General features: G+C 48.7%; 1 long non-coding RNA gene across 1 annotated transcript in view; it reads left to right on the top strand.

Moving 5' to 3' along the window:
- The first annotated feature begins 327 nt into the window (after positions 1-327).
- The window catches only part of LOC144941909 (uncharacterized), a 42,424-nt gene continuing 19,282 nt past the window's right edge, over positions 328-23,469 (top strand). The window contains exons 1-3 of the long non-coding RNA XR_013639288.1: positions 328-381; positions 5,842-6,105; positions 6,363-6,488. This is a non-coding gene — a long non-coding RNA (uncharacterized LOC144941909). The remainder of the gene's footprint in view (positions 382-5,841; positions 6,106-6,362; positions 6,489-23,469) is intronic.

Below are 23,469 nucleotides of genomic sequence, written 5' to 3'. Positions count from 1 at the left end.
AGTTTTCCTGACTGTAAGGATCCATACTCTTTGGTTCTTTCGGTAAAGTCACGTAGGTGATTTTTTTTTAAATAATTAAATTAAATCACGACGTTTCGGAAGCAACACAAGCCTCCGTCATCAGGTGGGACAGCCACAGCAAGAAACAGTTTGCTTTATATTATTTTTATTTTCACCTACGTGACTTTACCGAAATACCAACGAATCCGGCGAAAAGGAATGACGCAAAAAGGAATCCACATTCGTGACAATTCTGAAGAACACGTCACGTGGCCAGCGGAGTAACTCTCTGCGTGAACCAAGTTGGAGCAAACGACGTCGCATTTCGGGAGAGACAGGGCGGGAGAGAGAATGCCTTTAAAAAAAACATCACAGGGAGAGGTAAGATAACGTCTGCTTTGCAATTTTTCCACACTCCCCCCCCACCTCACGTTTTACTGGGGGCACTCAATTTTATGGAAGATCATCTGTTTGACGGCTAGATCAATGGTAAGGAGTTTAGAGATCGGCAAAGCAAAAACACAACGCCGATACAGCAGCAGCAGCAGCAGCCAGAGCAGCAGCAGCAACAACAAAAACGCATCGTGCAGCCAAAGTCATTTTGGGTAGATATTACGTATATTGCGAGAACTCTTGTGGAACAAAATTCGCACACATCTGTCGACAGCAAATGAAAGGAGAGTGGGGGGGGGGAGGCGGTCGGTGGGGGGGGGGCTGTGGAAACCCACGAGAGATATCCCTGGCTCCGAAACTTCGCCGTGCCGTCGGAGCTCTCAAGGAAGGGGACGGTGCTGGCGCTCACGATCAGCGGAGGAGGCCGGCGTTGGCCAGAGATCCGTTGCGAGGAGCGACGCTTTAACCTCCGTTAATTAAAATGCCCCCTTTTAATTTTGAGGACGAAAAAAACCGCAAAAGCGTGGCAAGGTGGGAGGGGGAGGGGGTTCCTATTTTGCTGCGGTGCGAATGAAATTTGTTGGAGCGGTGGAAACTTTGGCTTGTAATCCGATCAGTGAGAGCAATAAAGGTTGTTTTCTCCCAAAAAAGCAAGCGTTTCGTCAGGATGTTCCAAGTGGATCTAGCCTATGCCCGGGCTGCTGCGTCTCAGTTGTGAAAACTGGCGAATGGGGTCGGTCTCACGTGCACACACGAGCGAGCGAACAGGCGGACATATTAACGGGAGCGTCTACATTGATGCATTGCGGCACAGAAAGAGCGCAGCCGGGGATAGGAGCGTGTTAACATAAAGACGAGTAAATAACTACTACACGTGTGGGCGAAGTTCCCGTACGTGGGTGCGTGAGAGCGGGAATATAAACGGAGTTGTTCAGAACGCTCTTCCACGTTGGTTGTCCCGGAAGTGCTGCACCGTCCCCTGGTTTACCACGTCTTTTTTGGGTGTTGTCATCATGATTGCTACACTTGGAGGGCCATGCAGGGGGCGATGTTGCCGTGCGTAATTCCAATCGAGTCATTTGCACGTAAAATCTTGAACATTGGGATGTTCACCATTGGAACCTCCTTTGCCGGTAGCAAAATATGATCATTGTTTTTTTTACCCTTTTATCTGGATCGTGATGATGATGATGATTGACCAACATCCCAATGATAATTGTTTTTTTACCCTTTTATCTGGCAACAAAACTGACACCTTTTGAAAAAAAAGTGTCAGTTTTTTTTGCCAGATAAAAGGGTAAAAAAACAATTATCATTGGGATGTTGGCCAATCATCATCTTCATCATCACGATCCATGGGCAGATAGCCTGGAGGTGTCCACTGCACAGTTGTATGGGCATTACCAGTTAACATTGTATGGGGTTTTTTTAAACTATGGGAGGAAACCAGAGAACACAGAGGAAACCCATGGGGAGATCATAGAAACTCAGACGCCCGAGTCGGGAATCGAACTCAGGTCGTACTTGTTGCGAGGCACGCGCGTTACCAACTGCGCCACCTTGATGCCCTACATTGCACTCTGTGAACTCCTAAGAGCCTCGTCAGGAATTGAACTTCAGGACTAACCCGAAAACATCGCAGATCTATATTTGTACGTCACGTGTCGAAGAGGCAGACGCACAGGTAGACAGACAGGTTGAGAAGAAGAGATAGATGAGCATCATCACCATCATCAGCCACGATGAATCCACTGCTGGATTAAGTCCTCCACGAGTCGTGTTCCTGCATCGCAACAATCCACCGACTGTCACCTGCACGGAGATCCGCGCGTGTAAATGCAGGTCGCAGCCTCGGTTGGTGGCGTAACACCGCGATGACCACTTAACGCTTCCTATCGATACAGTCTGGGTGTGGATAAGCTCCGTCGCGTGGTCGGCACATGCTCGAAGCGCGTATGCCCTTAGACGTCCGGCCGTTGTTATTTTCTTTTGTGTGTGCTATTGCTCATTTACGCGAAATAATGAAGGCAAAAAAAAACCACGGGCGGGATTGAGGTGACACAAAAAAAAGCCACAGGCCCTTTTATATAAGAGAGCGCATTAAACTTTAATATTCTGGTGTTTACAGACATAAAAAGTTTTCCAATTTTGAGTCACTTATTGTAATGCCAAGATATTTTTTCTTCTTCTTCTTTCAATTCTCCTCCTGAATGATGGATTGTTCATTACAAGGCACAACCGCCGTTTTAATTTGTGGTATGTCAGTTTTATGCAGTCATTCCTCGACTGTTTGGGACCAGTGGTTTTCACCATCAACACCACCGCATCCCCCAGCACCCCTACAATGTTTTCAACCCCCTCCCGTCTCCCCCCGCCAATTCCCCACCACAATTTCACCCCTCCCCCTGCCCCCCACGTCAACTCCTCCACAATCCCCCCCCCCACCCTCTCCTCCCCCATCTCCCTCATCCTCCCTCCTGTACCCCGAACGCGCTATTCAAGATTGAAAAAAAAAAATTCGTAAATGAGCTGCTACATTATGCGGCTATGTTTAGTTATGGAGAGCCCGGGCGCTTTTGTCATCTGATCCAATTTCAAGAAGGCTCAGCCGCTTGTCAATTCTCCACTACAAGCTCACCAGCAACAACGGGAGCGAGAGAAAGAGAGAGAGAGAGAAACACCCGCAAAAATGAAACAAAGAAAAAATACACACACACGCACAACCCTGCCAATAACAACAACAAGAATGGCGACAATCAAAAATAAACACACACGCCACACCCGCACGCACACACACACACACCAAAGGCTAAATGAATCGGCAGAATACAGCTGAGACCTCCCGTTTTTTTTATTCATTCGCTGCATCTCGCTCGCTCTCTCTCATTCATTCACTCTCATACGATAGTGTTTAGGGGTGCAGGAGGCGATGGGCGGTGGGGGGGGGGGCAGCAAGAGAGAGTGGGGGGGGGGCAGGTTTAAACGCAGTTCGCCTACCTCCCTCGGTGTCAGTCCCGGCAGCGTGACTGACACCTGTCCGCGGGATGATAAATGACTCAATTTTGGGGCGTAATTCGGCCTTCTGTCGCACGAGCAGGGCGCCCATTCATCATCGTCCCTGTCAGCGGCACAAAGTAGGGGTGACAGTGCGAGAGGGGCCGGGCTTGGCTCGCTGCGTGGGCGGACGCAGCCTCCCCCTACACGGGCAGAACAGGAGGAGGAGGAGGTGCGGAAAGAGAGAGAGGAGAGGAGAGACATGATATCTCGAGGTCGCAAGCCCCCCGCGGAATAACGCTGCCGGGGTTTTTTTTTGTTGTTAGCATAATTTATCGCAGGCCCCTATTTGCGTGACCCAGCGCAGATGGAGCAGCGCTCAAATCCTGGGCCGAGCCAGGGGGGGGGGGGGTGGCGGTGGTGGTGGTGGCTCTTTCGTCTCGTCCGACGCACGAGTCCCCTTTGTCGAGGAGCCACTCCTCCCCCACCTCCTCCCCACGACGGTGCTCTCTCGCGACCACACCGCCACGTAACTCCGCCGCGCGCCCTTTTGACAGAATGTAAATTTTAAACGCATGATTGAGCGGTACGACACGAAAAAAAGGCGGGGGGGGGCCAAGGCGTCACACGCCCCGATACCCAAATGCGTTTAATTTTTTTTTCTTGTTCCGTTCCGTTCACTTCGGTCGAAAGGGCAATAACGTGGAGACGCGTTTGCAGATCTAGTCGAACAGCATTACGGAGCCAAGCGCCGAAACCTCCAGTTTAAGTCAATGGACTTGAGGATAAAGCCATGATGGATCGCATTTAATCTTCTCAGATTTCTCTCTCACACTGTGCTCAGAGCAAACAAAAAAAACGTCATCATAATCGTCATCGTAATCATTGCTAAGGCTGTGTTTTGTACATTTATGGTTGAACAACGCAGCCGAAATGCTGTGTAACGCACCCTGCATTACGATCCTGATATTCCCCTTCTGATATTGCGACGGTGGGTAATTAATTACCGCGGTGCGCCTCCAAATATTGTTTCGGAGGTTCATTCGTGTTTACATTACAAAGGGCACATCCTGGGAATATAAACACAGCGTAACAAACCCGACGCGTCAAAATGATAACAAAAATAGCTCATTTATCATCCAAACGATATACTGAATGCATGATAAGCCATGTGTATGTTTTAAACTGATAAACCCAATAACAGATGCAAATTGTGTTCCAGAGCTATGGAAATCAGACAAGCGAGCAGTGATGTGGGTTGCAATTTTTTTCCTTCCCAGTCGCTGTTTGATGCATTTTCAATTTCCATCTATCAATGTTTGGCGGAGAGAAAAAAATATTGAGCATATTCAATTGATAAAATGATTCACAAACACCGCGCAGTCATTTGATGGTAAACAGATTTGTGCCTCTCAACGCGGGCAGGTGACATGTTCATAAATTATTGCGCATTTCAGACGGTGAATAGGAAAATACGAGAACACATTTTTTGTTGATTCATAAAGTAAACCAAATCGAGGGCCCAAAAGAACAAACAATAAAAAAAACAATCTATAAAATAACAATTTGGTGGAAGGAAGGGGGAAAAAATGTAGCCAACTCTCGTTCGGTCGCCCCTTTTACCCTTTTCGGATCTCACAAAGGCCGCAATTTCGGATGAGACTCGTGCACCAATCAAAAAGGCGCTGGCAGTTCAATTATGCCGGCAGAAAGCGGGACATTCATCATTCAATTAGGAGGCTGTCACCACTAACAAAAGAGAAAACTTCCAACTCGCCTCCTCAACACGACCTCAATCCATTCCACCACCACCGCCGCAGCCCCCCCCCCCCCAGATACACTCCTAGCCCCCCCCCACACCGCCCCCCACCGTGCGATCCGACCCCCACTCTCCCCACCCGATAGATCTCTCCCCAGCGCTCAGCCCTGCTCTTCAAACCCGACTGCTTTCATCCGGCATCCTCTGTACACGGCTGCCTGCCTGCCTGCCTGGCCTGCCCGCTGGTTGGTTGAGTAGTTGGTGGTGGTGCTGGTGGTGGCAGAGGTGATGCCGGTTTGAGCAGGGGGTGGGCGAGGGCTGGGAGGGGGGGTAAGGGAGGAAGGGGGTGGGCACGCGGGGGGGGGGGGGTAGGGAGGAGGGGGTTGAAGGGGAGGGGCCCCCATTGGCAAAACGCGCAACTGGCACATCCCGCTATTGACTCGAGACAATGAAAGAGACAAAGTCAATTTTCGGGGTGGGGGGGGGTATTCTGTGCACGGTTGGAAAACGGAAGTGATATTGATGAGAAACTACATTGAAAGTTTGTTTCCGCTTCGTAATCAAGTCGACTTTGGAAAGAGTTTTTTTTTATTCCATCACGGCCCAACGTGGCTTTAACATCGCCATATTCTGCGCGCGCGCGTGTATGACGACGCGATCGCGCCTGTAAAGCATCCGTGTGTGTGTGCGCACAGCGCAGATGCGGTGCTGTGGCGGGCTCGGGCTAACTTGGGGTGAGTCCCACGCAACACACACGTTGGAGCCGCTCTCTAGCATCGGCACGCAGCCCTGCGGCGCAGTGAGACCTCTCGAAGCCGGACTCGGGGAGAGGGAACGCGGTGACCACGAGCAGAGCACGCGGTGGGCTGTAACGATCGGGGAGCCCGCCGTGCCCTTGGCCGTCAGTCTACCACGCGCCTTGCAAGTGGCAAACTTACGTTTTTGTTTTGTTTTGAGAGGTAAATAGAAAGAACGTTTTTTTTGTCCCATGTTTTTAATTAATATTGATGCCCCCTCCCGGTCAAATTAATTTCAGCCTCCCAAAAATGTTTTCACTCACTGCCGATGTGCTTACTCGATATAAACATTTACATGTAAGCATTTAAAGCAAGACATTGTCTTTGAATTACACTGATGATTACAGCTGTAATGCGATGTAAATAATGAACGCCATGTGATTACAACTCCAATTTCCCTGCCACCTTTGTCTCCCAAGCGCTAATATTTAGGCAACGCACCAGGAACTCATTTAAGACGCATTCAATCTACGGGAGGGCCAAGGATCTGTTCAGAGAATCGTCACCAGTGTTGGCCGTGAGCGGGAATCGAACCCAGTCACCAGGTTCGTAGCGCAGCGTGATCGCCGCTACACCACCGCTCCCCACCAAAAATAAACACACATATATATGTACACACTCACTCTGAGCTCATGACAAAAAAAACTGTGGATGGGGGGGCAGTGGCATTGGTGGTGGTGGGGGGGGAGGCAGGAAGGGGAACAGCCACTCGACGCTACAAGAGGCACAGCGTGGCAGATGCTGTGCCACGGAGACGCGTGCAGTGTGACAGCCTGCCGAGCTGCGATGAATAATTGATAAAGTTCACCTCAAGACGCGTGAAGATAGCTCGTTAATAACATCTTGGGGATTCATTAGGGTGACGCCTGGCCCAGCAACCGCCACATCATTTTTTTTTCTATACGTATGCAATTTTTTTCTTTTTTTAAACCATTCATTAACAAGGAGGGGAAAAAATGTAAATCCAAATTTCAGTTTGCGATGGAAGACTAACTAAACCTGAAATGCTATAAAATGATTTTAAAACGGAATGCCATTAATTTTAAGCAAATTCCATGTTAAGCCTCTCTATCAAATCGTGCCTTCAAAAAGGGCCTCCGGATTTTTTTTGTTCCATTCACAGCACAAAAGTATTCGGGTACATTAAGTTTCAATTTATCTATGATTAAAACGCTAAATGTTATTGACCATCTATTCAGCATGCACAGAAGGCATAACGCCAATGACGAAAGCGAGCAATAAATTACTGCTGCCGTGCGTACACGAATCGACTGCCCTGTTCCCCTCCCCACAACCGTCTCGGTACACAGAAAGTTTTCAATCCAATATTGTAAACGCTCGCATCATAACGATCACACCGACAAAGTGCCAAGGTGAGTTGTGTATTCACGAGACCTGCTGATATATTTTTTTTGGGGGGGGGGGGGGGGGCGGCGGAGGGGTGGGCTGCTGCGGTGGAAAGGTCACGTGACCCTAGCGTCCCAGCACATGGAGGCCTTTCCCACAATCATCCTCTTTACTTGCTCGGTCGGACTTGAACACACACAAAAAAAACCACGTGTGCATGGATTTTCTATCACGTTCGATGAAGGGGGGGGGAGAGAAAAACTGCAAAAGCCGGTGGGGCAATAGGGGGCGTTGGGGGGGGGGGAATTGCTTAAAAAGTGGCTATAATAAAATGGTGATAATAAAAGTGGTGCATATCGTGCTGTTTCATTATGACACAGTTGGAAAGATGGATAAACTAACTCATGGCTTGAACAAACAAACCCGGGCCGTGGGACTCCTCTAACACGCTGAGTTTTAACGGACCACCCTCCGATACAAAACACACGGTAACTGCTGACCAGCAGGCGTCAGGTTTATAGCCTTGACGGGATCTCATAACCAGCCCTGAGAATGAGAAGCCGCGGTGTGGTCGCTTGGTTGGAACGGGCTGCAGTGCAAGGAACGAAATTCCACCCTCTCATGACAACGCAGCCCCAGCAGCAGCCCACAGCACTTGATGTATGCCGAGTGGTGGTTGCCATTCCAAGCCCTATCCAGGCTCAAATCTGCATAGCTTCGGAGGTCTGATGAGATCAGGTGCATTGTCGGTGATTTAGTCAAGGCATGACGTGAGTGGGAGACTGATGTATGTTAGAACATGATATTATGATTTTTTTTTATTTCTTTAGGACTGCTTTTTGTGTTTAGTTCGTTGTCGTTCCCCCGCATCTCCGGTTAGCACGGTTGGCTACGTATGGTGCGAAAGAAGTTCGACATACCAGCAATACATTCTATAAGCAGTAGAATGCTGATATTTTTAACAAATGTCGTTGATTTTATAACCAACAATACAACTGTGAAAAAAATATGGTATTTAATTTTAGCCCTAGAAAATTCCAGCCCAGAGGTTGATTGTTTTATTACGTACAGGGCGGACTGCCTTTTGGGTCAAAATTTTATTTTAGGCTTGTAAATCATATATCTGATATACCCATATAGCCCTGAAATATCTCTGGTGTTTTGTTCGTGTGTATGTTGAAGTTATTTTGCACTGTACGTAGCCAACCATGCTAATCGGAGGTGCCCAGCTCACTGGCACGTTCCCAACAATTCAAAATTACAAAGTGTCATCACTCCTCCACCATCTCCTCCTCATCCTCTTCCTCCTCCCACACACACAGGAGTCCACGTGCAGCTTCAGTTTCATTATTTTTGGATGTAGCTGATGAGATCACTACCACCCACTCGCTACACCCCCAACCCAATCTCTCCTATCTCCCAGCTTTTTTTCAGAAGCGACTTGGCCACAAATGATAGCGCATGGAAGTGGCTTATCACGTGGAAATGTATAGCAGCCAGACACTATACACGCATGTTTATTCTAAATGTGGTGGGAAAAACAGGGAGACCGGGAGAAAAATCCATGCGACCAGGAAGAGAACATGCAAAGTCCAAATATACAGGCGTCAGGGTTGACATTGAACCCATGATCTTCTGTATACCAGGTGAGGGAGTTAACATCTCGCCACCCTGACACCCTATTGTGCAATGGTAGTGCTGGCCCATCGGGAGTCCTCAGTTATTATTATTTTTCAACCCCCCCAACCCCCTCGTAGTTTCGATTCATACAATACGAATAAAATGCCAGAATATTTTTTTTTAAATAGAGATGTAGTGCAATAGGTGAATGTTAATATATATACTGATCTAGCGAGATGAGAGAACATTTTATTTGGCATTTTGCTTGGTCGCCCAGGAAAGCCTCTGAGTCTCAAGACTCTTTGTCAGGAGGGTCCTGACAAAGTTTAGCAAGTAGGGGGCGATGTTGCTTCATGTGATCTCAATTGAGTACTGTATTTTGCAAGTATTTTTTCCGTATTGCAATGTTTGACCAATACTAGTTGCATTGTGTGGGTTTTTTTATAATGATTATCATTATGGTAGGAAACCACATTCAGAACCCAGAGGAATCCCATTCAGAACAGGGGGAGATCATATACACTCCGCACATAGATGTGCCGGATCTGGCAATTGAACCCAGGCGGTTTTTGCTGTGAGGCACAAGTGTTACCTCTGCGCTGCATTGCCTCCCACAGAGACAGAGGCAACATAGCGTTCAGACAGACTCATCGTCTTTTTCATGTTAATCTCTCTCCTCCTTGTGTTTATGAAATGAGCAGCAACTGCAAATGTGTGTCTAAGTTGTAAGTCCAGCGAACGGCTTCAGACAACGGAGAGGGCATCGCACTGCTGGCTTCGGGGAACGCGCACAAAGTAAACCCGAGTTCACATCTGGGTGGGGCTATGCTAATTACCTCGCTGTCTTTATTTAAGATTTGAATAAGAGCTGATACTTCACATGCCCCAATGTTGTCATTAATCCGGCGCCACTTGAACCGCCTGGGTCCCTTTACTTTTACTTTGTTCGTTTATGCCTCGGCCCTTTTCAGAGGGGGTTGGGGGGGGGGCAATTTAGCCGATAAGACGAGATCAGTGTGAAGGCCGCCACACATTTGAAACCATTGGGGGGTTTGACGGCATGACGGGGGGTGGGGGGGGTGTCACGTGTTGTGTATTGTCGGGGGCCGCACTAAAGGCAACCAGGGGGCCGCAAGTGACCCGCGGGGTCTTGCAATGAAGAACACTTGCCCATTGAGTGCCACCACTGCTACTGCGGGCACACCCCCCCCCCCTCTCTGAATCTCTCTGCCCGTGTGGGCAGTGCGTGTGCGGCGTAGACGGGGGCGGGATGCGAGCAGTAAGAGGGGGGGGGACACCCGCCCTGCCCAGGGGCCCTAAGGCAAGTGCGTGATTAACAGTGGCAGGCTGCCGATCAATCACAGGATCAATTGTGCCATTAATCACGCTCAGGAGGAGCTCATCCCGGGGCCGGCTGAGTGTTTATTCAAGTGCCTTTTTAAAGGGACGCCGCATAGCCCGCCAAAGCCGTTGCACGCGAGTCACATGGTCTGTGTTGGGCAGATTTTACGAGGAGGGCACGGATACGATTTCAAAATACCGGCCCAGAGGTCGCTCGCTTAAATACATGCTGGTCTGGAAAGTCAATAGGCTGATGTGCTAAGACGTATTATTTATATGCGGAGTTACAGAATGGAGTTTTCTCCTTATATTTGCCTTTACCCATAGTTCTCCATGATGAAGCATAAATCGCGTACTTTCTCAAACTGTGAAGCTGCAGTAATAATCATAATCTTCAGCCACTATCAATCCACTGCCAATCCACTTCGGGATGAAGACATTTCCATGCCGCATGGGTCATCGGGTATTATTCGACCATACTTCACCACGCTGGTCCCCGCCGGTTGGTAAATGTGAGGGGGGGGGGGGTCATCACCAGTTCAGATTCCACTCACCACTGCCACTAACAGTGGCCAGGAATTGAAATCGCGTGGCTGGGAGCAGTGGGACGGTCCGCTAACCACTGTGCCACCGCTCCCCCGAAAATCTGTATAATAATAATATTTAACACGGAAACCAAAACACGCAGGTTATGTGTTCATCCACCCACGTTATGCGCACCTATTGAAACGCTCGCTGGGTTCACCGCTACACATGCTAGATTCAGGCTCGACTTTGTTTTGCATCCTTCCCTTGCCTTATTGTTGCTTCTTTATATATTTCTGTCAGCGTAAAATGGATGCACGCGCTTTGCTTCGTAACAGTCACGCTGCCTCGCTGACTGATGGCGTGACAGCACGTGATAGACACTTATAATGTTTGTTCTTCAAGAGCGGTGCAGAGAGAAGTAAAAAAAACGTAAATAAGACTAAAGGAAAAAAACAAATCATAGACTGCACCCGACTCTGAGCTGTCAATGTCTCAGTTGAAGCGTTAACAGCCTTTCCGCGGATGTCACCCAATACACTTTCACTGCTAAGTTCACTGTCAAGCCTTCAGCATTGGGAGGGAGTTTATATGTTTTACATAATGCCACTAAGCAGTCCAAGCAAGTACTGAAGTTGCATTTATTGGGTTGGCCACCATGGGTGTCTGTTAAAATCCTAATCTTCTCACACTGTGCTGTAAAAATGCCGTGGGTGGTAATTGCGAATGCCCCCTCTGTCGATACAAGTACACGTAGAGAGAGCCCTTTTGTCAATCCGCTGCTGGATGAAGGCCTTCCCATGCCGTGAGAGGCGTGACGGGGAGGGGTGGTTGCTCATACTTCAGTGCAGATTAGTGACGGCGGGCGATAGAGACTGGGTAGCATAGATGGTACATGTGAACAATGGATTTTCCTGCACCGCTCTCTATAGCCTACACGCACGCCCCGCAGCTTATAACACCTGTTACGCACGCACGGTGGCCATCCATCAAGGCACTCACCAGGCTCAACCCCTGCTTGGGGTCTTCAATGTGACCTGCAGATCCTGACGCATTGCGGGTGACCGAGTCGTGGGCATCTTCTTTGCTTTCCGACATTCATTTCCTCCACCGTGCTTCATGCAAGCATGGGTCACAAGAAGCCTCCCTGCATTTGCCTGCACGCCCCTACCCCCCCCCCAATTCCTCCTTCCCCCGCCGCTCCTGCCTCGCTTGTGTCAAATACACTTCCCGCCGCTTAAAGAGGCGTGCTGTTAAAACAACCACCCAGTGCCGCAGAGCGGCGGCGGGGGCTGCAAAAAAACAAAATTACGCGCGCGTTGTAAGCGGCTCAGCAGCAGGGACGGGTCCAAGCGGATTGTCTGCCCGCGCGCGGCGTTCGCCGGATGCGCTCGCAGGGCGAAGACGGCATGACTAATCATCGGCACGTCATTCGCGGCGCTCGTACTTAGTGTGTATCCACATCATGTCTGCCCCCCCTCCCCCCCCAAAATTATTTTTTTTTAAATCCTCGGTAAATTGTCACGGTGAGCACATCCAGCGTCGCGGGGGGATATCGCCTTTGGATAAAGGCTCCGAGTGTGATCTGGATCACTGTGAGTGGAGCGGTGGCGCAGTGGTTAGCGCGCTGGGCTGTTGGCGACTGGAGTTTTCGATTTGAGGCTCGGTGGTGATTGAGATCCGAGCCGATGCTGGGTGTGCCCTTAAGCAACACCCACTGGCCGGCGTGGTGAAGTATGGTCAAACAACCCCCCCCCCCATGACCGTCAGGGCGTGGGTAGGCCCTCATACAGTCGTGGATTGATGAAGGGCTGTAAATTCTAATTATTAGAATTAGCGGTAGGACCGAGAGTCATTTGCTTAATTTGATACATTTGTAACAACTATCAAAGTGAACTAATGAAAGCACATCGAAAGGATTATGCATTAAGTAGGCGCTGCATGAGATTAACATTACAAAGGGGGCCAGTGTTTTGTGCTTGGGTTCGCAGATGGCTAACGCGAGGGCATATATACTTTCCGCACTCGTGAGAAAGAAAAAAAGAAACGATTGAGCAAGTCAGTTTTTGTGACATGGCTTATATTTTACACGTGGTTTATATTTGATGTGGTGTGCGCGCCGTCGAGTCAGAATTTTGCAGAGCTCGCGTTCGTCAACGTCACGTGGTGCAAGGTAGCCACCACGAGATGGCATGAACCTTAATAATAATAATGTGTTCACCCTTTCAGGCAATAATAAAACAGGAGTTGTGTTCAGATGTTCAAACACCAAATAGATATATTTTTCAGCACAGCATTAACCACACACAGTGCTTGTGGTCAACAAGCAAACACAAACATGGCTCTGATACCCTTCTATCTGGCAACAAAACTGACACCTTTTTTACAAGGAGTCATGTTTGCATAGACCACAATACCTGCAGCCATAATGCAAACAAAAAAAACATAACTCTGATAATATATGCACTGTCCTTGAAGTTGATTGGTCCACACCCGAGACATCTTTCCTTAGAGCCTAGTCTCACATGGGTTGGACCAGATGACGCCAAAAGGCTCACAACTCAAAGACAATGCACCATCAGAGTATGAGAGCTCGGGGTGAAGCATTTACACCATTGGAACCTTTTACTGGCAAATGAGGTTCCAATGATGGCTCTGATAATGACATATTATGCATTGTCTTTGAAACGGATTGGCCTACACCAGGGCCCGCAGCCTTCTTCATGGCCGCGGAGCTGCATGTTGAGTCCATCTGTGCGACGCATGGAGTGTTTCTCTCTCCTCGCTTGTGATTTCTCTGGGTGTTCGGGTTTCCGTACGAACAGTCGAATGCAGCGCCCTCTCCGGGGAAGAAAAAAAACGTCTTGAGATTCGGTGAGGATTTTAGGAGGTAAACAAAGGGGGCATTGTTATCATTAACGAATGCGCTGTGCCCTTCGCGTCTGTTATGGCTACAGATTGTCATCGAACCAAATTCATGACTGATTAAATCTGCGGCAAAGAAATACGTCCTTTAATTATTTTTTTCACTCTGCATTTCCTAACAATCCGGTTTGTTAATTTAATTAAAGCCGTAAGATATCGTTTAAACTTTTTTGTAGCTGATGGTTTATCACTGGTGGCAGTGGCAAACGTTTAAAAAAATCAATGAGTCAATAAATTACATAAATTCTTATTGTATATCCAATTATCTGTCTGCAATCGAATTTCAATTGCTGGGCCAATCGGTTAAGTAAAGTGTAGTATAAGGTAAGCGATGCCTACCACCTGTGAAATTTGGTCAAAGCTAGCGGATCGTTTGCTAATTTATTTCCTCGCATGTAATATATATTTTTGCCGTTGCAAGATTATAGCAATTGAACTGGTCACAATTCAAAAACGTATTGCATTTTAAAGGTGGCCCATGGCGTGGTGGAAAGCAATGAGACACCACGGTGGGTAGGGCCAGGGCACAAATTACATATCAAGCAGGTGAGCAATACCGCTCTATACCACGGGAATTAGATCACGAGCGGTAAAACACCAGGAAACCGGCGCAATAAGCACAGCGTGGGCCGTCGACGCAATAAAAAAAATCACATTTAAAATAAATATAAATTCAACAAAGCAAACATAGACAAAAACATGACCAGAAAACGCAAGATGGCTGCCTCTGGTATAGATGTACGTACGTACGCGGAACTTCGTCCTCGCCGTACGTAGCCGACCGTGCTAATCGGAGGCCACCGGATCGAGAGAAGAAGCTTCAGTTGTGATCGCGAAGACAGGAAAGAGAGGCAGAGGGAACGGAAACAAGTATAACCCGTAAAAACAAAGTTTTTCACTATAAATCCTTTATATGCGTGGCGGCTAGAGTCTTCTCGTCCTCTGGTTTGAGATGGCTGCCACCTACGGGTCAGATGATTGCATGGCACCATTAAGCAATTGGTAATTAAATATAATATTTTTGTCCTAAAAAGTGTAAAATTTTGGAAAAAAAATTTCACGAACATTAATTGTCACGCACAACGAGTCTGTGTGGAAAATGTCAGCTCGATTGGATCACGGGAAGTGGGTTAAAAAACGACCGAAAGATTTGCATGGTCGTAAGCAAGCAAGCAAGCGCGCAAGTGAACTTAATATAAAGGATTTAAAAAAGGAGAAAACTAGACGCAGAAAGAAGAGATGGGTGTCAAGGTGGCGAGATGTTAACTACCTCGCCTGCTATACAGGAGGTGGTGGGCACAATCCTGACCCTGACACCTGTATATTTGCACTTTGCATGTCTCTCCCCATGGTCGTCCGGATTTTTCTCCAGGTCCTCCGGTTTTTCACTCCACGTTTAGAATCAACATCACGCGTTCAGAGTATTTTTTCTGCCATCAATATCCACGTGATAAGCCACTTCGTCGAGCTATTACTTGCGGCCAGACCGCTTCTGAAAAATAGCTGTATTAGCTCAGTTGGCCTTACCTGGTAAAATAAAAAAAACACATTACTGTGGAGGGAGCTGGTAGGAACGTTGGGTTGCTCGGTCAATGGCCAGGGTCAACGGCGACGTGGTGTATTCCTAAAATATGGCCGACTGTGAGGGTGGGCACAAGCCGGCAAGAGTAGGTTAAACGTTGAGTTTCATAAGGGCACCACGGGGTGACCAGCCCCTCCCCACCCAGCCCCACCCCTCCCACTCCCCACCCAGCCCCACCCTCCCCACCCAGCCCCTCCCCACCCAGCCCCACCTCTCCCACTCCCCACCCAGCCCCACCCTCCCCACCCAGCCCCTCCCCACCCTCCCCTCCCCACCTAACCGCTCCCTTTCCACCCAGCCCCACCCCTCCCATTTTTGGATGCACGACGGACGGACGGACACAATAATCCCCTGTGGGCTGTTGTAACCAGGAGGTTCCTACCAGTATAAGTAAATATCTCTCGGGTTTCTACCGTGTGCTGTTCGGCAATGACGTCAGACGTTTCGCTCCTCGCTCCGGACACTTCTTCTGGAACCGAACGCTCATGAAGAAAACCCCCAGGCACTGGCAGCGAAACGTCGGGCACAATGTCGAACGAGCCATGAACGGTCACCAGAGCTATAACGCAGGTCCAATTGCCGGAGAGTATTTTTCTTTTGCTTTACATTATTAGCGAGTGAGGGGGGGCGGCAAGAACACGACGGGGTGAGCTGATCAAGCCGGCGACGTCAACACGAGGGGAGCGTGGCTTGATGTGGACCGTCGAGCGGATGGGGGGGGGGGGTGACCCTCCTGGAGATCCCCCCCCGCCCCACCCAAGTGTTTAAAGTAAAGGACAGCTCAAGCATCAGCTTTAGTCAATATTTAAAAATGCGAGTCCCAATTTTAAAATAAAACACCGGCGAGAATGAGACGCGGAGAGAGCCCCCAAGAAAGGAATACGGTTACGTCGGTGAAAGGTGAATTATATAAATAAATAATATTTGTATTCGATTTTTATTAATTTTTATTTCATTTTTTTTTACCTACGTGACTTTACCGAAAAAACTAAGAGTATGAATCCTTACAGTCAGGAAAACTTCAAATCTAGAAAGAAAGGTGAATTGTTGTCATGAGGAGCAGAGGTTGCTATTGTGTCCAAAAACGGGAAGGTCTTGAATTGGTTGCGCACGCAGCCAATCTTTGACATCCGGATCATAAACATGTTCGCCGGCAATGAAATTGGTGGGTTGGAAAGAAAAAAGAAAGCTGTAAATCGCACAAAGAAGACGTTGTTTGGAAGTAATGCGAAGAGACACGAGAAGGAAGATATGGATTCAGAGGGACCGCACTCAACATTAATACCGTGGGACACAAGGCAGGGCAAGTAGGCATAAGGAATGGCTTATCATCGGACAAAACTCGTGACAGAATGACAAGCGACAGAGAGGGATCTCAGACAAGTGGGGGGGCGGGGGGGGGGTGTAGTGGTGAACCCAGCGAACGTTTCAGACGACGATGAATTGAAGGCTGCGCGTGCCCAGCAGTAGGTGCCTGTAACGCGGGTGGATGGACACAGAACCTGCAGAGAAAGGCCCCCACCAGAGACGTACAACCACCCCCGCATTGCAATTGCGGTTGTTTAATTGTGTCGCTCGTTTGCGATTATATTTAAAATTGTCCAATCGGCACGATGTCCTAAGATGAAGACATTTCCGTTCGGAACTCTTCAAGCCAGCAGTGTCGAAGAATGACTTTGCGGTGCCTTCAGTAGATTTCTTTACCCGCACGAGAAAATCCCTGATTATATTTCCTGCAAAGAACATTTGTTACAAGGCAATCAAACTGACATTGTTCATTGTCAAAGCTAAAATATATTTTTTTAATCAAGTGAATAACTATATTTTATGTGATTCTTTTTTATTTTAGTGCAGTCATTAGTGAATGGGAAACTCGCTGCTCGTGAGAATGCGGATTAATCCACAGATGACTGCCCATCTCAATGCCCTCTGATGCTTGAGCCACCTGGCAACCTCGCCTGTCAAACATGCCCCTTACACTTGTGTTTTTTTTGTTGCGCCTAGATTAAAAATGTTTTTTGGTGATGGCTTACAAGATTGATGGGCTATTATGATAACTTATTTCAAAGAGTTTTGACGACCCATTGTACATCTGACCCTTGCGGACGCGACATTGCATTAACTCCGTGAGTTAAATGAAGCTGGAGTACTCGTGACACGTGGGTGGCCGCACTGCGCGATGAATCTGGCAACGCTCTGAATGCGTTAACCTGAGCTTGATTCACAGTCTCAGCTGAACTTGACGACTGTCCTAGCTGAGCGATGCTTCTCCGCAGCTGCGCCAGCCGCCGAGAACTCTCTCCCAACTGCACACACGCAGCATCCAGCCACTGTCCACCTTCCTTCAAGCAGCAGCTCAAGGCTCTTCTCACCCATTCTAGATGTGAAGCTTTCGTGACTGCAAGGATTCATACTCTTAGTTTTTTCGGTAAAGTCACTTTTTTTACCTACGTGACTTTACCGAAAAAACTAAGAGTATCTTCTCACCCATTCAGGCTATCACCCGTTCAGGCTCTGAGCTGCTCAGGATCTCAGCTCTTCAAGGCTTTTAGCTGTTCAGACGCTCTGTTGTCCAGGCTCTCACCCGTCCATGCTCTCAGCCGCCGTTGAGGCTAGCGAATGAGGCACTTTGGGCTCTGACTCTACGCCTCCGAGTACTTTATCGAACATTGCATCCGATTCGATTTAAAAAAAATGCACTACATATTATTATTGTATATCTAAACTTGTCCTAGGCACTCTCCCCTACCTTCAGCAATCCGTAACTAACCAGCCCGACGAAGTATGGCCAAACAACCCCCCTCCCTCCTTCCCACCCCCATAACTAAAACAGCATGTGTGTGGGAGGCTAGCGAGTGGGGGGATGGGGGGGGGGTGCCTTCGCCCAGCAGTGAATTGACGAATGGCTGCAAATGATTGCACGTTAAAATGAAGTCAATAGAATTGTTTCTGCTAACACTGCAGCACGTGACCATGTAATCAGCACCGTGGCCGCATCCATTGAAATCGGCCCTCGTCTGGCGAGCGGACACATCGCCGTGCGACCGCCCACCTTTAAACAGTGGCGGAAATTGGAGCATTAGTTACACATTTAAATTGGTTTGTCGCTGTGTCTCCTTTTGACGGTGAGGTTGAATCATTGTTTTCGTTTGCGCGCACCATCGAATGTGTTGGAGTCGCATGCGCGCGCGTTATCTATCGCGTGCAATCCAGCCGTTGACCAGCGTGGGGAAGTAGGGTCAAATGGGCCCTACGGTGTCCGTGAACAACACAATCTGGCGCGTATTAGAATAAAAAAAATTGCACATGTGCATACGCATCCACGCGTTACAATTTACATCGGAAGTGCGTCATTAGAGCGCACGAGTCTCAACGATCGTGGGGAAATGCGCGCTTTGGATATTACTATATTGCTGTTTTGAAGCAAAACACTATAATATTTCAGTGATAGTTTAACAAATCAGACGAGTGAAAATGTTATAATACAAACAAATGAAGCGTCGATAATGATTACGGTAGATATGAAGATGAAACGGAAATAAATTTGCGTACGCAGAGTATGTATGTTGAACTTGGTTCGCGCCGTATGTAGCCAACGCAGTTAACGAGCACCCGTTAACGCCAGCAATGACCAACACCCCATTCTATTACGCCGGTCCAAATCTTGACGGCACCTCACCAGACACTCGTTTTAGGCCGTCATCCAGTAGTGGGGAGATGATGGCTGATCTGTGACGATGACCTTGGAAAGGCATGGGCCAGATTCAAATCTTCTGATACCACCTGCCACTGCTGTTGCACTGGGTCAGGAATTGAATCCCTGGAAGTCAAGAACGTGGTACGTTTACGCTCAAAGACTCCCCCCGTATAACCTTTCAGAGACTCATCTTCTTGGTTCTTTCGGTAAAGTCACGTAGAATTGAAATAATAAAATAATAAAAATAAAACATAATAAAATAATTCTCACGACGTTTCGCCACAACGCAAGCAGCCGTCCTCAGGTGGAGAGCAGGTCTGTCGAGTAGACAGAGTCCCCCCTCCATCCCAGCTTAAATAGTCGCTCCAAGCCTGGAGTGTGTCATTCAGACTCTGTCTACTCGACAGACCTGCTCTCCACCTGAGGACGGCTGCTTGCGTTGTGGCGAAACGTCGTGAGAATTATTTTATTATGTTTTATTTTTATTATTTTATTATTTCCATTCTACGTGACTTTACCGAAAGAACAAAGAAGATGAATCCCTGCAGTCACGAAAGCTTTAAATCGACATCTTTCAGAGACTAATTGGGTAACGCGCCGTTCGCGAGCGCCTATTAGCGCTGGCATTGTGCACGTGGCGTCGGACAACACCACGCCCGGCAGCCTTTGTCTCCCTCGTGCTGATGTTTTACACGCCCCACTCGGTCCTCTTCTGAGGCTGATATCCACTCGCCACCGATGCTAACCGTGACCGAGAATCGGACCGCGGTGTCGCCGGGGCTTGTAGCTCAGTGGGCTCACCGCTGCGCCGTCGCTCTCCACCCACGTTAACAAACAAAACAAAGACAAAGATCCCCCGTATAGACACAACAGAGTGTTGAGGCCGTTGTTGTTAGCGAGCACCTATAAAGGCCGGCAGGGAACACCCTGCTTTGGGGAGAATAGCACTCTGCCTGACCACCTTTATCTCCCTAGTAGCGATGTTTACACCCCGCACCAGGTTCTCATTTGAGGCTGAGTCGACCTAGTGGAAGGTCTAGGACCGGTTCACATCATCGTCACCGGTATTGACCGTGAGCGGGAATCGATCTCGGGTTCGCTGCTCAGCGCGCTAACCGCCACACCACCGATCACCAACACACGCTAACAAACAACACACACGCGCGCGCGAGCTCGCAGACACACGAGAGAGACCCAATTATATTATTCGACGAAACCAAAGACACCCCCCGCCTCCCCCCCAATGAAAATGGAATCGCGACGGTAAATATGCGAGAGGCGCGCAATGTGTATGTTAACCATATGGCAAGTTGAAGTGTTAAGTCAGAGCCCGGGTGCCTCGTGCTTCGGTCTCCCGAGGGCGAGCGGCGGGGAGGGACAAGCGATCAAAAGACAACGGGGAAAATTAGAGGCGCGTGTAAAATATTCCAGGGGCCGTCATTATAAAGCCGCGGAAAGCACAGCTGAGAGGCGGGCGGGCGGGAGGGGGGGGGGCGTTAATTGGCTCGCCGCGCGCGCCGTGTAAACGCCGCTCTAATGCCTTTTCACGCCCGTTTTGCCACCCTCCATTGATATTCATAATCCTGTTAGTGGGTCCCACTCCACTCCATTCCACCCCCCGCCCCCCCCGTGTGTGTGTGTGCAAGCCATGTCACCTCGCCCACTCTCTCTCTCTCTCTCCCATCTCCACCTCCGCGTCACTCCCACCAGTGGTAGATCGAGGGGTGGGTGGCGTGGAGAGGGGGTAGAGTTTAGAGTTTATGGTTTGGGGGGGCTGTGTCTGAGTGAGCTGGCGAGCGCTCACGAAAACAGAGGGGTGGGGGGCAGCCGGATCAGTGGCGTATGTGTTGAACTTCTTTCGCACCGTACGTAGCCAACCGTGCTAATCGTAGGTGCAGCGGAAGGACAACAAGCTAAACACAACAATAAGCAGTTTTTTTAAGAGACGAATTTCCAATCTAGATTTAAAGCCCTGGTGAAACGAGTCCGCCAGCCGCTGTACATTTTTTCCCCACCTCTTCGGAACCCGCCTCCTGGGTTCCTCCCCCCTCACCCCCACCCTTCCAGCCGGTGGGCCCTGGCGCAGTTACACCGCCTGCACACTCGGTAAGCTACGCCGCTGCGCCGGGTCTGTGAGCCACTCTGTAAGTCTATGGGGCTCTCGACGTGTCAACAGGAATCCGTGTAAGATCGTGGGGGGCCTCAACGCAAACCTGTGCACCTCGCCGTAAGTCCAGTGGCATGGCGTGGTTGACATGGGCCCTGGTGAAAGAATTAATTCCATGGGGTCGCCCCCCCCCGCCCCCCAGCCGGTGGGCTTCCTGTTGCAGTTGCACCGCCTGCACACTTGACAGCTCAAGCCTCGGGGCCCAGCTCTCCCGCACGGGGTCTGCACTTGATATTGCCCAGAGGTGATGTTCACAGTGGCTAGCTCTCTCGCTCTCTCGCTCTCTCTCCAAGGCGAGCACGCGCTTAAGTGGCTGCTGAGGGATTGTGAGTGGCTCCTCGCACAATGGTGTTGTTGTTGTAGAGTGCGCCATTAGCCACGGTCTCATTTATGACCCAAAATTGTCTGTTTGTTTTCTGTGACGGCTGGATTTTTTTTTAAGGGGGGGGGGAGATGTAGTTTTGCGTCTATTACGTGTATTTGCACGATTGTTAGGCACACCAAGAACAGCTTGAAAGCTTTTGATTAAAAACCAATAAACATTGTAATCTGTTCGTGTGGAGGTGCCCGGGTGTATTACTACATCGCAGGATTCGTGAGAGTTGGCAGAAACTCAGTGAGGCCTTCATCCAGAAGTGCAATGACCACGGCTGCCGCCGATGGCGATTATTGTAAAAACAATGTGCATTATATCCGTACGTGTGTTAAAGTAATCCAGTGGCATGGCTGTCAAGTGTGCAGCAGGATATGAAGAGAGGCAAAAATTTAACGGGTGTGGATGGAAGATATTGGGTAGGAGGGGGGCCCCATGGTATCCTTGCACCGTCATCGTCAGTCCCCCGGGTGGTTCAAGGATGACGTCCGTCAGGTTTCAGCGGTGGCTCTTGAGCTGGCTGAGGAGTCCAATTTTGTATCCGCAGATTTTTTGGGGGATGAGGGCGCGCGTTGCAAGATTCGAGGTGGAATCCGCAGTGCCGGGTTGGCGTCCTTCTTCCTTGTTTGGCCGTGATCCGCTTCGCCATCGAGAAGTTGGGTTTCGCCACGTGGGCCCCCGGCCTGGTGCAACGTGTTCCAGTCGAGGACGGACAGATGTAAGGTTCATAATCAACGATTTTTGGGTTTAGATCGCGTTATTTATAAATGTGTCGTAACCCTCCACCACCCGACACGGCCAATCAGTAAAAAAGTGTCACGTTGACAAAGGACAAATAGTTCACTGCTTTAGCTCACTATTTGTCTTTTGTCAACGTGACACTTTTTTACTGATTGGCCGTGTCGGGTGGTGGAGGGTTACGACACATTTATGAATAACGCGATCTAAACCCAAAAATCGTTGATTATGAACAATATTGGTCACGAAAGCCTGCCACGTGTTAAACAGATGTAAGGTTAAGCTTCAGAGTAATACTCACGGCGATCGTTTGTGCGCCTGGGTTGGCCTCCCGTGTTTAAACTCACTCCAGTCTACATACACACACGCACACGTGTTATTGAAGTGAACCTTTGATGTAACTTTTGTTTTGTTTAGGGGACCAGCCATATTGAATGTTAGATGCAGATTTTTTTTTTATCAGGGAAAGTTGACTGTAATGTAATTGTGTTGTTGGGGGACATTTGGCGACTTTCAGATCGGGATGTTTTACTGGAACAAAGTGGTTAATGTTAAAAACAATGTTTCACGATATATGTGTTTCATGAGGCTTTTGCGGAATTGACTGTGATCTTTAAACACAATAGACCCTTTCTTACCAAATCTAACTTTTATCTCATTAAAAAAAACAATAACGAATGGTGACAGACAGAGAAAAGAAGGAGGAGGGTTGATCAAACAGAGAGGAAAGGGGTTCACAATGAGAGGAAGATGAACACCACAGAGGGCGATAACGAAAATGGAGTGTTGGAGATGTGTTGGCGAGAGAGAGAAGAGAGACAGCAATAGGACGTTTCTCTCCATTGGTCGAACCTGCGACAGCAGGAAGCCCTTGTAGTTACGGAGAGCCAAAAAGAATCAGCTGGCTGCGTTAAAGTAATACTCATTTCACCAAGATAGACCTCTGTTTGGCTTTATGAAATAAGTGAAAAAAATGTTAGTGTTAAATTTCGATTTAAAGCTTTCGTGACTACAGGGATTCATCTTCTTGGTTCTTTCGGTAAAGTCACGTAAAAGGGAAATAATAAAATAATAAAAATAAAACATAATAAAATAATTCTCACGACGTTTCGGCCACAACGCAAGCAGCCGTCCTCAGGTGAAGAACAGGTCTGTCGGAAAGACAGCGTCTGAATGATTAGTATTGTAGTGGTAGCGATGGCCCAAACGAT

This window comes from Lampetra fluviatilis, chromosome 25 (genome assembly GCF_964198595.1).
Source record: "Lampetra fluviatilis chromosome 25, kcLamFluv1.1, whole genome shotgun sequence".
NCBI lineage: Eukaryota > Metazoa > Chordata > Hyperoartia > Petromyzontiformes > Petromyzontidae > Lampetra > Lampetra fluviatilis.
The sequence above is the reverse complement of the archived record's forward strand: the minus strand, read 5'-3'. Positions and strand labels throughout refer to the sequence as shown.